Here is a 16,147-nt window from a genome sequence, read left to right as displayed (position 1 = left end):
CTCCTTTTTCGGTCCAAGCACCATGTCTGTCTTCCGTGGCCCCAACTCTTTTAGTCTCTCTCCACTCTTTCAGTTTGATGTACCCACCTCTTGCTGCCCTGACTCCCACGGCTGGTCAAAGTCTCTCTGGAGATACCTTTTAACCTAGATTTCTCTATTTTCTGTCCTCCTGTCATTTCTTTCTCTGGTTACTCTTTTGCTCTTACTGTCTCCACATCCACCTGCTCCATCCTCTATTTTATTCTCTTTTTTAATTCTTCCTTTCTCTCACAGTCTTTCTGGTTCTCCCTCAGTCTCTGTACCACCTCCCGCCCAGCACATTCACAGGTGTGGAATAAAGATGTCCCTTGACTGGAAGAGCACTTTCCAATGAGGCTACAGAAAGAGAAACATGCCAGGGAGATGTGGCGTCCAGGTCTGCATGGCCATCTCTACCCTGGAAGGCCCGAGAGGGGCAAGGTTCGGGGGCCAGGATGGGAGGACTTTACGTAGCATGGCTGACAAGGGAAGGGGACCGGAATCTGAGGAAGTCACTGAAGGGTTTTAAGTAGGAAAATGATGCGGTGGGCAGTATTGACCTGGACAAAAGGCAGGAAGGCTCCTCTATTTAATTTGAAATAGAGGTGGACTGCAGACAGCAGTGGAGCTACCAGGCCTGGACCATCTTGCTGGTGCTTCTGGAACTCTCTGAGTGCGAGACAAGTGGATGAAGGTGTGGCCCCAATTCCCAGGGGGCACCACACAGACCGGGGCTTAGAGTGAATGGTTGCACAATACTGTTTAATGAAAAGTTGCACTATCGACTAATTTCCTTGCTTGGAATCCTGGAAGTCCATGCAGAAACTTCTCTCTTACCAACATAGCTAGTTAGCAGTACTACATAATACAGAATAATCTAGCTTCTGAACATTCCCAAATCTATCCTAGTCACCATATATTTTAAAAATGTCCTAACATATTTTCTTGTATTCACCTTTGGGTGATATCAGGACATTCTTCTTCTTATTTCTTGAAAATATGTTCATTTTTAACATGTTGATTTTCCATTCTAGACATAATGTTTCAATTGATTGTCATTTCCCTATGGCTGAAATCTTCCACATGTCGGAATGTGAGTAAACATACTACATAGTTGATATTAACTAAGAGATATTGCCATAAAATACTGAGGGTAGGAATGAAGTTATGGGTTATTTGATCACCTAATTTTACTTCCTTTAGAGTTCATATTAAAGAGAATATAACGCCCTACTAAATGCCCAGAGAAATATTGCAAAATCAGATTGTTTAGGTGAAAATGGATCTCGATGTCTTCTAAAAAACTATATTTTTTACAGGTTTTGTTATCCACGCCTGGAAGAACATTCAGAAATAGACAACAAAGAAAAGGACTAATTGCATTACAGTTTAGAATAAAGATGTACTTTCTGATTACTCTTATAATAAACATATAGTGAATTAGTAGTTACATTATATTAGATATTATTGACTTAAGTATATTATGATGTGAACAAGTATATCTCTAAGGTATTGATGGTAATTTATCTCAAGTTTGAAGTAGAATAAGAACTATTTATAAATGCAATTTTTAAATAAATTTTTTAAAGCAATGCTTAGTACCTAAATTATCACATGCAGTAATCCTCCACGCCTCATACCCCAGGTCGTGTCCCTGTGAAAGTCTCTGGTACTAAGCAGTGTTGAGTCTTGGTGAAAGGGGATAAAAATAGAAATGCTATGCTGTTGGGTGTCAGGATGAAAAGGCCTACTCTACTTGGGGAGAGATTTCTATTTCATATTCTAGTTTGTGATCCCTACAAAAAATCCAGGTCTTGTTTAAGTAAACTGCTTACATTAATTCTAGTTGCGAAATGTTCATGGATCCAACCACCGCCTCATATCCACCCCCTCAGTAGAGATCCCAGTTCACGCTGAATTGCTTCGGCTTCGCCGGCAGGACCTAGTTGCAACCCGGAGCAAAAACAGCTTTTGATTTAAACCGTTTACAAGCTGATTAAAACAACTCAGTCTCCAACACAAGTGGCCACACAACTGCAAGTTTTATCTTAAAACTGTTAGAGCTAGTAACTCAAAACATTCAGGAAGCAACGCGGTTGAATAAGACACGAAAGACACCGACGCATTTCTAAACCCGGAAGACACCTTGTGCGCGAGGCGGAGAAATGGCCCGCCCCCGCCCCGCCTCTACACCGGCTTTGTCCCGCCCCCTTGCGGCCCGCGCGCAAGCCGGTACTCGCTCCACGCCCCGCCCCGTACTGGTCGCGCTCCGCCCAGGCCCCGCCCTCAAGTCGCCCCGCCTCTCCTCTCGGTGCGCTCAGTTTCTCACAGACCCGGAAGCGGAGAAGGCAAAACCGAGGTCGCGCTGCGGGGAGTAAGTTTCTGTCTTTCTATTTTAAACCTGTGTCTCGCCGCCCCCACTCCCAATACTGGAGTATGAGGTTGCCACGGACCTTAACATCACCGCATTCACCTCGTCTCTCAAGTAAATTCAGATGTCGCTGTGAGAGGCCCGGGGCGCTTTCCTTTGCGTTTATATTGGCTCTGAGGCTGGTCTCTGCTCTCAGCTTTTCTGCCTTTGGCCCAGGTAGACACCTCCTTTCGCCTCTTTTCCCTTCTTAAAACCCTTTAGCGATTTCTCCGCTTCGCTTACGACATTAAAGTCCTTACGCTAGGTGGATTCGCGGCCTCCAACTTCGCCCTCGAGGTCCCAGGGGGCAGCGCCGGTCACCCCGCCTCAGGTGAGGCGGCATCCTCTCTCTAGTCCTGGGATTCTGGAGACTCTAACCCTCTCCTGAGACACCGTCTCCTCCCCTTCTGCTCGCGTCCACCTCAGGCCGGGTCCCTCTGCTCCTCAGGCCTCCCCTTCGTACTCACCCTTCCCCTGGCCCTGCGTTGGGGGAGGTGACCTGGGCCTGACTTGTGGCACCCAGTGTTCCGTCCCAAATTCCCCTCCAAGGGAAAATGTGCTCTTTGTAGACATTTGAGTGTCTTTCTTTCCTGTGCAGCAGCTTTTTCTTTTCTTTTCTTTTTTTGCCTATTTTTAGTTAATAGCTCTTAACAGTTTTAAGGTAAAAACTTACAGGCATCTTACTCCCCGTCCCTTCTGAATGTGAGGGTGAGGGGGTCAACGGAAACAGAGCGATAGAGAGAGATAGAAAAACTGAGGAGAGAGGATGAGGGAGAGCAGATGGTAATGAAGAGAATGAGTGAGGGATTTGGAAAGAGACTGTAAGAGTGGAAGAATAAGCTGTGAAAGTAGCAGGGGGAGAAAATAGAAGTTTAGAGAAAAGTAGGATCTCCAGGGAGATGAAGGTGAGCAAAAAGGAAGGTAGGCAGTAGGTGTGGGGCAACAATGGTGAGGCACTTCAGACAGAGGTGGGTGGGGATAGAAGAGTTAGATCCGTGGGCCACAGCCACATGGTACCTGGGGCTGAAAGGACAAGGGGTGACAGGGAGAGCAGAGAACCAAATGGTAGGAAGGAAGTCTAGCCACCCTGGGATGCCAGAGTGTGGGGAGACACAGAGCCTAACAGAGAAGGATAAATGTACTGGGAAAATAAAGAGGGAGCCAAGAAAAGGGAAGAAAGTGGTGAAATACAGAGAGATTGGGGGCAATCAGAAAAGTTGGGTAGAAAGAGCAACAAGAGGAGTTAGAAGTTAGTGGGCAGAGAGAGACTCATGGACATGGACTATAGGCTGGTGGTTACTAGAGGACAGAGAGAGACTCATGGACATGGACTATAGGCTGGTGGTTACTAGAGGACTAGAGGACTATAGTTACTAATGGGGTGGGGGAGGAGGAGGGAGATGGGGTAAAGGGGGTCAAATATAGGGTTTAGGGGGAGGGTGAAGTGGGTAAAGGGGATCAAATATATGGCAGCTGAAGGAAACTGGACTTTGGGTGGTAAGCAGAATATACAGATGTCAAATGATAATGTACACATGAAAATTTATAATTGTATTAGCCAATGTTACCCCAATAAACAATTAAAAAATACAAAATAAAATTTAAAAAAAAGAAGTTAGTGAGGCAGGACAGGTGTGAGAAGAAATACAAAAAAGGGGAAGCAGGACAGCAGAGGAGAACAAAATAAGCAGAATAGCAAAAAAAAAAAAAAGAGAGAGAGATAAAACCAGGCTATAGATATAGAGAAGGTGAGAGGGAAATGCATAGCAATGAAGAAAGGGGAGGATGCCCTTCTGGATACATATCCAAAGGAAATGAAAACATTTTGAAGAGATACCTGCACTCCCCCAGCATTACTGCATTATTCACAACGGCCAAGATTGGAAACAGCCTAAATGTCTTTGATAAAGAAAAGGATTTCCTTTATTTTTATGGCTGAATAATATTTCATCATACATACATAGACATAGATAGATCCAACATAGGTGAACCTGGAGAACATTATGCTAAATGAATTAAGCCAGACAGAGAAAGACAAGTACTGTATGATCTTGCTATATGTGGAATCTAGAAAGGTCAAATTCAAAACCGGAGAGGAAAGTGGTGTTTACCAGGGGCTTGGAGGGGATAAAATGGGGAGATGTTGGTCAAAGGGTACAAACTTTCAGTTGTAAAATGAATAAGTTCTGGTTATCTAGTAGGGCATAGTGGCTATCGTTAATCATACTGTATTACATGAAATTACATACATGAAATTTGCTGAGAAAAATCCTAAGTGTTCTGACCACACAGACACAAACAAAAATGGTAATTGTGAGTTGATGGACAATTGATTGTGATCATTATTTCACAGTGTAAGTGTATTTCACATGATCACTTTTTACACTTTGATTAGACACAATATGTATTTGCTGATTATGCCTCAGTAAAAGTGGAAAAGAACAAGCAGGTGAGAGGCAGTGCTAATCCCACCTCACATTAGATTGCTGTGGCATTTTATATCCAGCATTGAGCAGCAAGGCTTTGGGTCCTCCATTTCTGAGGACTGAGATCTGGGGTGAGGGTGGGGGGGCCCGGCTCTGCCTTGGGTTTGATCAGGGCCAGGTCTGTGACCTGAAGGGGAGTGTCGGGGCAGCCAGGGTCCCCATTGCTGCAGTGTGTCTGAGGACTTCACCAGGAGGGGAGTGCGATCTGAAGAGGTGGGAAAGCTCACCTGTTGGTCTCTGAGTATGAGTTTGCTGTCCTGAATCTCCCTGTAGCAGGGGCAGCAGACATTGTCTTTTTCATGGGATGAGGTGTCCCCTGTGTGTGTGGTTGTGGCACAGGAAGGGGGGATGCTGATAAACAGTATATTTTCAACTTTCCAGTTTGACTTCTAAAGACTCTTGTTGCCTGAGAAGAAGTCTGGAAGAGGAGGCAGAGAAAAGAAAGAGGGGTCAGGAATGGCTCTTTCTCAGGTAAAGTCGTATTCTCAGTTGATTGCTGTGTCTGTCCTTCCTGAAATGCCCTTTGACTTGCTGATCTTGTGTGAGCTGAAGTGTTCTGCCTGACACTTGTTCACACTCAACCTGGACCTTCCTTCAGTCCCTCTCATCCTAGTTAGACTCCGTCTTGCTATTACCGTGAAGAGTCTCCACTGGGCATCATTGTGGGCAGGGCTTCACGCCCTTGGATTGGAGATGGGGTATGGGTCTTGTGGCCTCAGCGGGGTTAGGCAGCAGGGGTTGTTTGGGGGCCAGTCTGGATGCACTGTCACCTCTCTGTCAACCAGGATATAAAGATCCACATGGAAGTCACGAGTCCTGGGATTCTGGAGACCCTAACCCTCTCCTGAGACACCGTCTCCTCCCCTTCTGCTCGCGTCCACCTCAGGCCGGGTCCCTCTGCTCCTCAGGCCTCCCCTTCGTACTCACCCTTCCCCTGGCCCTGCGTTGGGGGAGGTGACCTGGGCCTGACTTGTGGCACCCAGTGTTCCGTCCCAAATTCCCCTCCAAGGGAAAATGTGCTCTTTGTAGACATTTGAGTGTCTTTCTTTCCTGTGCAGCAGCTTTTTCTTTTCTTTTCTTTTTTTGCCTATTTTTAGTTAATAGCTCTTAACAGTTTTAAGGTAAAAACTTACAGGCATCTTACTCCCCGTCCCTTCTGAATGTGAGGGTGAGGGGGTCAACGGAAACAGAGCGATAGAGAGAGATAGAAAAACTGAGGAGAGAGGATGAGGGAGAGCAGATGGTAATGAAGAGAATGAGTGAGGGATTTGGAAAGAGACTGTAAGAGTGGAAGAATAAGCTGTGAAAGTAGCAGGGGGAGAAAATAGAAGTTTAGAGAAAAGTAGGATCTCCAGGGAGATGAAGGTGAGCAAAAAGGAAGGTAGGCAGTAGGTGTGGGGCAACAATGGTGAGGCACTTCAGACAGAGGTGGGTGGGGATAGAAGAGTTAGATCCGTGGGCCACAGCCACATGGTACCTGGGGCTGAAAGGACAAGGGGTGACAGGGAGAGCAGAGAACCAAATGGTAGGAAGGAAGTCTAGCCACCCTGGGATGCCAGAGTGTGGGGAGACACAGAGCCTAACAGAGAAGGATAAATGTACTGGGAAAATAAAGAGGGAGCCAAGAAAAGGGAAGAAAGTGGTGAAATACAGAGAGATTGGGGGCAATCAGAAAAGTTGGGTAGAAAGAGCAACAAGAGGAGTTAGAAGTTAGTGGGCAGAGAGAGACTCATGGACATGGACTATAGGCTGGTGGTTACTAGAGGACTATAGACTAGTGGTTACTAATGGGGTGGGGGAGGAGGAGGGAGATGGGGTAAAGGGGGTCAAATATAGGGTTTAGGGGGAGGGTGAAGTGGGTAAAGGGGATCAAATATATGGCAGCTGAAGGAAACTGGACTTTGGGTGGTAAGCAGAATATACAGATGTCAAATGATAATGTACACATGAAAATTTATAATTGTATTAGCCAATGTTACCCCAATAAACAATTAAAAAATACAAAATAAAATTTAAAAAAAAGAAGTTAGTGAGGCAGGACAGGTGTGAGAAGAAATACAAAAAAGGGGAAGCAGGACAGCAGAGGAGAACAAAATAAGCAGAATAGCAAAAAAAAAAAAAAGAGAGAGAGATAAAACCAGGCTATAGATATAGAGAAGGTGAGAGGGAAATGCATAGCAATGAAGAAAGGGGAGGATGCCCTTCTGGATACATATCCAAAGGAAATGAAAACATTTTGAAGAGATACCTGCACTCCCCCAGCATTACTGCATTATTCACAACAGCCAAGATTGGAAACAGCTAAATGTCTTTGATAAAGAAAAGGATTTCCTTTATTTTTATGGCTGAATAATATTTCATCATAGATACATAGACATAGATAGATCCAACATAGGTGAACCTGGAGAACATTATGCTAAATGAATTAAGCCAGACAGAGAAAGACAAGTACTGTATGATCTTGCTATATGTGGAATCTAGAAAGGTCAAATTCAAAACCGGAGAGGAAAGTGGTGTTTACCAGGGGCTTGGAGGGGATAAAATGGGGAGATGTTGGTCAAAGGGTACAAACTTTCAGTTGTAAAATGAATAAGTTCTGGTTATCTAGTAGGGCATAGTGGCTATCGTTAATCATACTGTATTACATGAAATTACATACATGAAATTTGCTGAGAAAAATCCTAAGTGTTCTGACCACACAGACACAAACAAAAATGGTAATTGTGAGTTGATGGACAATTGATTGTGATCATTATTTCACAGTGTAAGTGTATTTCACATGATCACTTTTTACACTTTGATTAGACACAATATGTATTTGCTGATTATGCCTCAGTAAAAGTGGAAAAGAACAAGCAGGTGAGAGGCAGTGCTAATCCCACCTCACATTAGATTGCTGTGGCATTTTATATCCAGCATTGAGCAGCAAGGCTTTGGGTCCTCCATTTCTGAGGACTGAGATCTGGGGTGAGGGTGGGGGGGCCCGGCTCTGCCTTGGGTTTGATCAGGGCCAGGTCTGTGACCTGAAGGGGAGTGTCGGGGCAGCCAGGGTCCCCATTGCTGCAGTGTGTCTGAGGACTTCACCAGGAGGGGAGTGCGATCTGAAGAGGTGGGAAAGCTCACCTGTTGGTCTCTGAGTATGAGTTTGCTGTCCTGAATCTCCCTGTAGCAGGGGCAGCAGACACTGTCCTGAATCTCCCTGTAGCAGGGGCAGCAGACATTGTCACCTGGGATGAGGTGTCCCCTGTGTGTGTGGTTGTGGCACAGGAAGCGGGGATGCTGATAAACAGTATATTTTCAACTTTCCAGTTTGACTTCTAAAGACTCTTGTTGCCTGAGAAGAAGTCTGGAAGAGGAGGCAGAGAAAAGAAAGAGGGGTCAGGAATGGCTCTTTCTCAGGTAAAGTCGTATTCTCAGTTGATTGCTGTGTCTGTCCTTCCTGAAATGCCCTTTGACTTGCTGATCTTGTGTGAGCTGAAGTGTTCTGCCTGACACTTGTTCACACTCAACCTGGACCTTCCTTCAGTCCCTCTCATCCTAGTTAGACTCCGTCTTGCTATTACCGTGAAGAGTCTCCACTGGGCATCATTGTGGGCAGGGCTTCACGCCCTTGGATTGGAGATGGGGTATGGGTCTCGTGGCCTCAGCGGGGTTAGGCAGCAGGGGTTGTTTGGGGGCCAGTCTGGATGCACTGTCACCTCTCTGTCAACCAGGATATAAAGATCCACATGGAAGTCACGTATTTATATTCACCAGTACCTGACGAGTTCAGGAAAAGGGACCAATAAGTGGAAATCTTTTTTATTGTTTTGTAATACATTTGAAGCTAAATGAGTGTGTAACTGACTTCAAAATAGTAATGACTGGGAATGGACTGGAAGGTTCCCCAACAGACATCAGTGACAGAGGCTGTTATATTCTATTGTCAGTTTTAAAATATGAAGTCAACCGAAATGTCTGACAGTTTGAGATTCTTTAGATTGTTTTTATCATTCATTTCTCAGAGGTTGCATCTTCACTCTGTGAATTGTATCCTTTGACACCCAGGTTTTATTTTTGATGCAGGTAAGGTTCCAGCTTTATTCTTTTGCATGTAGATACCCAGTTTCCCAAGACCATTTGTTGAAGAGGCTATCCTTTCCCCACTGTGTAGTCTTGGCGTCCTTGTCGAAAATCATTTGGCATATGTGCAGGGGTTTATTTTCAAGTTTTCTCTTTTATTGAATTGGTTTATGAATCTGGTTTAATGCCACAATCACACCACCTGATTACTCTTGCTTTGTAATATGTTTGAAATCTAAAAAAGTGAAGCTTCCAACTTTTTTCTTTTTTCAAGAGTGTTTGGGCATGTTTTTTCCTATTTCTGCAGAAATTGCTATTGGGATTTTGATAGGGATTGCATTGAATCTGTAGAACACTTTAGGTAGTATGGACATTTTAACAATATTGAGCCTTCCAATGCATGAGTACAAGGTATTTACTATTTATTTGTATTTTTTATTTTTTTTTTTTAGTAATGTTTCCTAGTTTTTAGTGTAGAAGTCTTTCACCTCCTTAGATAAGTTTATTCCTATGTATTTCATCCTTTTTGATACTATGGTAAATAAATTTTTTTCTTACTTTCCTTTTCCTATTATTTCTTGTCAAAGTGTATAGAAATAGAACCGATTTTTGTGTGCTGATTTCCTACTACTTTTCGAAAATTGTTTTTTAGCTGTGACAGTTTTCTTGAGGAATCTTGATGGTTTTCTACATATAAGATCTTATTATCTGCAAAAAAAGATAATTTTGCTTCTTTTCCAATTTGGATAACTCATTTCTTTTTCTTGTCTAATTGCTATGCCTAGGACTTCCAGTACTTGGTTGAATAAGAGTGTGGAGAGTGTTTATCTTTGCCTTCTTCCTGAACATAGAGGAAAAGTCTTTCACTGTTGGATATGATGTTAGCTATGAGCTTTTTATATATGGCTTTTATTATGTTGAGGTAGTTTACTAATCCCAGTTTGTTGAGTGTTTTTATCTTGAAACGCTGAATTTTGTCAAATGATTTTTCTACTTCAATTGAGATGATCATGGTTTTTTTCTTCTTTTAATGTGACATATTACATTAATTGCTTTTTGTATGTTGAATTATCCTTGCCTAAGAAGAGTAAATCCCATTTGATCATGATGTATCATTGTTTTATTGTGCTTTTGAATTTGGTTTGATAGTATTTTGTTAAGGATTTTTCCATCAGTGTCGATGAAGGATATAGGTCTGTGGTTTTCTTGTGTGTTTCTCTGGGTTTGGTATCAGAATCATGCAGGCTCCATAGAATGAGTTTGCAAGTGTTCCTTTTTCAATCCTTTGAAGATTTTTAGAAGGATTAGTGTATTACTGCATACATGTTTGGGAGAAATCTGCATGGAAGTCATCTGGTCCTGGATTTTTTTTTTTTTTTTAATGGAAGTTTTGATTACTGGTTGAATCTCTGCACTTATAATTCCATTCACATTTTTTATTTATGATTAGGTCTTAATAGATTGTATGTTTCTGGAAATATATCTATACTTGTAATTTTCTTACATATATTTTTCCATACTTTTTTTTGTCGTATTAAAAAATTTCTGTGACATCAGTTGCAATGTCCCCTTTTCATTTCTGATTTTAGTTATTACAGTCATCTGATTTTATTAGTCTAGCTAAGAGTTAGTTAATTTGTTAATCTTTTCAAAAAATCATTCTTGGTTTGCTGATATTGTCATTTTTTTATTCTCTATTTCATTCATGTCTGTTCTAATCTTTCTTATTTACTTCTTTCCTTCTGGTAAATTGAGTTTAGTTTTTTAACTTCCTTGAGGTGTAAAATAATTTCTTATTTGAGATCTTTGCTTTTTTTAATGTAAGCATATGCCACTGTAGATGTTAGTCTTAGTACTGCTTTCACTGCATCCCTTACACTTCGATATTTTGTTTTCAGTTATATCCAGACAGTATAAAATTTCCCTTGTGATTTCTTTTTTGACCTATTTATTGTTTAAGGGTGAGTTGTTTAATTTCCACATTTTGTGGATTTTTGTTTTTCTTTTGTCATTTGTTTCTAGTTGTATTGTGGTTAGAAAATATACTTTTTATGATTTCAATTAAAAAAAAATTTTAAGATTTATTTTGTGGCCTAACATGTGGTGTGTCATGGAAAATACTCCATGTGTGCTTGAGAAGAATGTGTTTCCTGCTGTTGTTGGGTAGAATCTTCTGTATATGTCTGTTAGGTCCATCAGTCTGTAGTGTTGTTCAAGTTTTCTGTGTGGTTGTTGTATCCATAACTAAAACTGGGGGTACTGAAATCTCATATATTACTGTGCTGCAGCCTATTTTTCCCTTCATTTCTCTAAGTGTCTACCTCATATATTTGTGAGGGCTAATGTTAGATGCATGTACATTTATAATTGCTGTATCTTCCTGGTGAAAGTACCCTCTTATCATTATAACATCCTTTGTCTCTTGTGACAGTTTTTGTCTAATAGTCTGTTGTGTTTGCTATAATAAGCCACCCCTGCTGTCTTTAGGGTCTTGTTTGAATGGACTATCTTTTCTCATTCTTTTATTTTTAGCCTGTCTCTGTCGTTAGATTTGTGAATTTTAACAGTTCCAGCTCTTTGACTCTCTTTCTTGTTCTGTTTTTCCCTCCTTTTCTCTCTTTTGCTGGACTCTGATCAGGCATACTGTACAGTGGCGAATGGCAGGAGCCACGCCTGGCTCCCTTTTCTCTGATGTGATGGCAGAGGAAATGCATACAGTGTTTTCTGCTGATTATGATGTTTGGTGAAATGTTTGTCCTTAATGACAGTCTTTTCCCCAATTTCCTTTTGTCATGATTTTTAATTATCTAATCATTTTTTCACATATCCACTAGTATGATGAGTTCTTAAATTTTAATTTGTTAAATGAATGTTTAACATGCAATTTTTTCAATCTTGACTCATTGTTTTATGAATGGAATAGACTGGTTGGTATTTGTTATGCCTATATATCTAAATGGATAAAATCGAATTTATAATTTTGAATGTAGATATTTTATAGAGACTGGAGTTAAAATACTTTGGTTTTTACATGTTTGTACCATTCTTTTTACTAGCCTTTATAGAATGATGTTGGCAAACTGAATTAAGTATAATTGACACATTTTCATTGTCCAGAAGATGCTGAAATACACATGAATACAAACAATAATGAAAAAAAATCATCCAAAAGTATGTCATTGAGACACAACTCTCATTTCAGTTAATTTGTGTGTTTATATGTATGTGCATGAGTGCAAAGATGTTGAAATCCATAATTTCTATAAAAGACCTCATTTCATAAATAAGTTTTATATTTTTAGCAGTTGAAGTGATGTCTTAAATATGTTCCATGGCTTTAAATTTTTTTCTACATTATCACATGAATGATTTAAATAGTAGCAAAATATGTGCATGTGTGTGCGTGTGTATGCTTGTAGACTATAATGACATTTTATGCAATGCCATGTTAATCTTGAACTTCATTCTGGTTTCTCAGGGCACCATCTGCCAATATACTTTTAATGGTCTGTCTGTTACTTAATTGTTTGATTCTTTAAGTTCAATTCTAAAGCTTTTCCACATGAGTTCAGGTGTTTGCTGTGTCATTTCTTAGCTGTTTGATCTGAGGTGAGTTTCTTATAGTGTCTGTGACACAGTTTTCTCCTCTGTAAAATGGGACCAGACTTTTCTCTAATGATCTATCATGTTGATAAGAAATACATGTAAAGCATTCAAAGCAGTGTTTAGCACGTTTTTGAAAACACTTAGTCATTGCTGTCACTGTCATCATCACAATTTAAGAGTCTGACCTTTCTTTAATGGCACTGTGAACTTTGTCATCTCTGAAGACACCAGTCATGCTGTAGCTCATCTAGATATTGAATATCACTGTGTATAGAACGTAATATCTAACATTACTGCATAGAGGTGAGTGTTGAATTCTTATTTGTATATTTCATGAATTGTCCACAAAAGTGAGATATCCACATTATTTTGGAGGATATCATAATCTCTTATGGAAAAGCATGAGAAATTAAAATTAGGACATATAACTTTCTCAAATTCCTTTATGTGGATCCATCAGAAGGCACATGTTGACTGAATTGATGCTTACACCTCTCTCGTTTAATGTGAAGATAAGAACTGTTTTCGTGGCTTCTTTGATGAAATGTGGTTTTCATTTCAGGGATGGTTGACATTCAAGGACGTGTTTATAGATTTCTCTCAGGAGGAGTGGGAATGCCTGGACCCCACTCAAAGGGCCTTGTACAGGGACGTGATGTCAGAGAACTACAGGAACCTGCTCTCTCTGGGTGAGGATGGCTTCCCTCAGAAGTTAGGATCTGCCCTGGATATCATTAAATTTTTCCTTATGTGCGTCTTGGGAGCCCTTACCATTGACTTAATTTCTAGAGTTCACTTGACTGATATCAAAGCCCTGTTTACTCAGAAATGAACTGTTTTATTATTTGGCATCAGGACTTTAAACTTGCTTTTTCTTCAGATGATCAGCCCATCTCATGATACATCAGGGTTGTTCCAGAGCTTAAGTAATTATAAATCCCTATGGTATGTATTTAAAATATCCAGTTTTTAAAAAAATATCCAATTTTATGTTTTCTGTCCCTATGCTTCTGATTCAGTAGTTCTTGGAAGAGCACTAGTCCTCTGCATATTACATTAGTCCATATGCACAGAAGGAGGCAAGCAGTGGATGGATTTGTGAAATACTTTTCTAGACCCATCTCTAACGTCCTCTCAGCTGAACAAACAGCTGGGATTCTGGAAAAGCCACAGCACTTGATATTCCTTTCTTATAATCAGGAATTTCTGTCTGACCTGATTATGATCTTCATTTTGGAGGAAGGCAAAGAGCCCTGGACTGTGGAGAGTGAGGTGAAAAACAGCAAAAAAACCAAATTAGTTGGAATGTATCCAAGGAGTGTACAGAAGTGAGAGCTCAGAAAGGGAGAGAGGAAGCCACACCTTTAATAGTGTTTGGAAAATGGGAGACTTCTAAAGTAAAACAGAAGTTTGTTTCTTGTGAACTTTAAAAGAAATATTTCTTCTCCCCATCTTATCAGTCTGTCCTTCAACATGGAAAATTTATCCTGTCACCTTCTGCTGGTGCTGTAGCTATAAAAGAGACAAAAGCCAATCTTTGTAATGATCACAACACTGTTTTCTGGCCCCGTGACTTCTTCGATTCCTCGACTTTGAGGAGCATAGGGCGGGCTGTTTCAAATCTGTCTCTTACCTCCTTGGTCTCTTCTGCACTTGATCAGATGCTCAGTTTTCAGTCCATTTAGATCAGAGCTGAGGCCTTTGTAGTCCCGACTCCTGTTCCATCCCCATTTGCTGTAGTTGGAAGACGTGACCAGGAAACAGGAAAACACTGGCTTTCTTTTTTTCCATCTGGCGCCCCAGAAACTGCATAGAGCTGTCTCTAGCACTGTCTGCCTGTTCAGATCCCTCAACCATTTTCTGTTCTGATTTTGCTACACACTGGAGGGATATGTGTCACAGGGAGCTGGGTTGGAGCTTCTGTAAATTTCTTACACAGGAAAACTGTGAAGACAGTGGGCAGAAAGATCCTGTTTTTGATCTCTAGTCCTACGTAGGGAGCATGTATCAGTCTTTCAGGATCTTAGCTTGGTGCCTGTGGGTATCTGTGATATTGTAGGATCCATCACAGGATCCTACAGTATCTGACCCATACCTTATATTTTCTTCTCTCTGCACCACCACTCCACATTGTTGGGCATGTAGACTTTTCTAGATTTCATACTCTCTTAAATTTGCATTCTCTGTAACTTCCTTTGAAATACACAATCTAAACTTTTATCCTATTTCCTGTTGTGATAATCCTCCTTTAGGAGATGGACAACTTCTGGTGGACTCCTTTACAGAATGGGTTTACTTAAGTCACAGAATATTCCTGAAGGAGATTATTTTAATATATTGCAATTTTATCCTACTACATAGAGCAGCAGCACTGGTCAGCATGTCTCATGATACTGAGATAGAAAGTATCGTGAGAGTCTGGCCAATAAGTGTTTTCAGTTTTCTTTGCGGTTTTGAAGAACATCAAACAGCACCTCTCCAGGGCACTGTGACAGTGTTGATCACACATACATGCTAATTATCATCCCCTTTGTGTCACAAGAAGTAGTATGGAAATTTCTCCTCAGAAGAACATAGTCCAAGTTCACATCTCCTATCACTGAGGCTGTTGACTAAACCATTGTTCATGCCACATTTTTCATCCCATGTGTGTCATTGTGCATTCTACCTCAGTCTCTCCCCAGCCTCTGGCAAATAGCATTCTTCTTTTTACTTCTATTAATTTGACTATTTTAGGTACTTCCCATAAATAGGATCATATAGTATTTGTCTTTTTTGTGATTGGCTTATTTCAATTAGCATAATGTCCTCATGGGTTATTCATGTTATAGCAAATGACTGGATTTGCAACTCTTTTTGAACGCTGAATAATATTCCATTATGTCTTGACCACATTTTGTTTGTGCAGATCATGTCAGTGGGCATTTGGGTTTTTTCTACATCTTGGCAATTGTGAATAATGTTTCTGTGAACATGGGCGTGCAAATATCTCTTTGAGATCTGCTTTCCGTTTTTTTGTGTGTGCACCCACAAAGGGAATTGCTGGATCGTGGTGTTATTCTGTTCACACTCCTATAACAAAGCACCATAGACAGGCTAGCTATTAACAACAGGAAAGTGTTTTTCAGAGTTCTGGGGGCTGGATGTCTGAGGTCAGGGTGCCAGCATGGTTAAGTTCTGGGGGAGACCCTCTTCCAGGTGGCAGACAGCTGGCCTGTCATTGTATCCAAGCATGGCAGGAGAGCTGATCCCTGGTCTCATCTAAGGGCACTCATCCTGCTCATGAGGGATCCATCCTCATGACCAAGTTACCGCCCAAAGGCACACCATTGGATTTTGAAGATTTCAATATTGGAATTTTAGAAGAACACCAACATTTAGCCTATAGCATACAACATTTTATTTTCCCAGCTGCATTAAATAAGAATTCCCATTTTTTCTAATCCTTTCCTAAACTTATTTCCTATTGTTTTGATGGTACAACATCCTAACGAGTATGAGATAATATCTGATTGTGGTTTAGAGGTGCAGTTCCCTGATGATTAGTGGTGCTGAACATGTCTTT

The 16,147-nt window shown here is 41.0% G+C and overlaps 1 pseudogene across 1 annotated transcript in view; it reads left to right on the top strand.

The window, feature by feature from the left end:
• Positions 1 to 2,313: 2,313 nt before the first annotated feature.
• The window catches only part of LOC105308116, a 23,227-nt pseudogene continuing 9,393 nt past the window's right edge, over positions 2,314 to 16,147 (top strand). Inside the window, exons 1-3 of the transcript XR_002777942.1 lie at positions 2,314 to 2,392; positions 5,296 to 5,385; positions 13,145 to 13,271. The product of XR_002777942.1 is annotated as a zinc finger protein 160-like (transcript). The remainder of the gene's footprint in view (positions 2,393 to 5,295; positions 5,386 to 13,144; positions 13,272 to 16,147) is intronic.

This window comes from Pteropus vampyrus, unplaced genomic scaffold, assembly GCF_000151845.1.
Source record: "Pteropus vampyrus isolate Shadow unplaced genomic scaffold, Pvam_2.0 Scaffold551, whole genome shotgun sequence".
Lineage (NCBI taxonomy): Eukaryota > Metazoa > Chordata > Mammalia > Chiroptera > Pteropodidae > Pteropus > Pteropus vampyrus.
The sequence above is the reverse complement of the archived record's forward strand: the minus strand, read 5'-3'. Positions and strand labels throughout refer to the sequence as shown.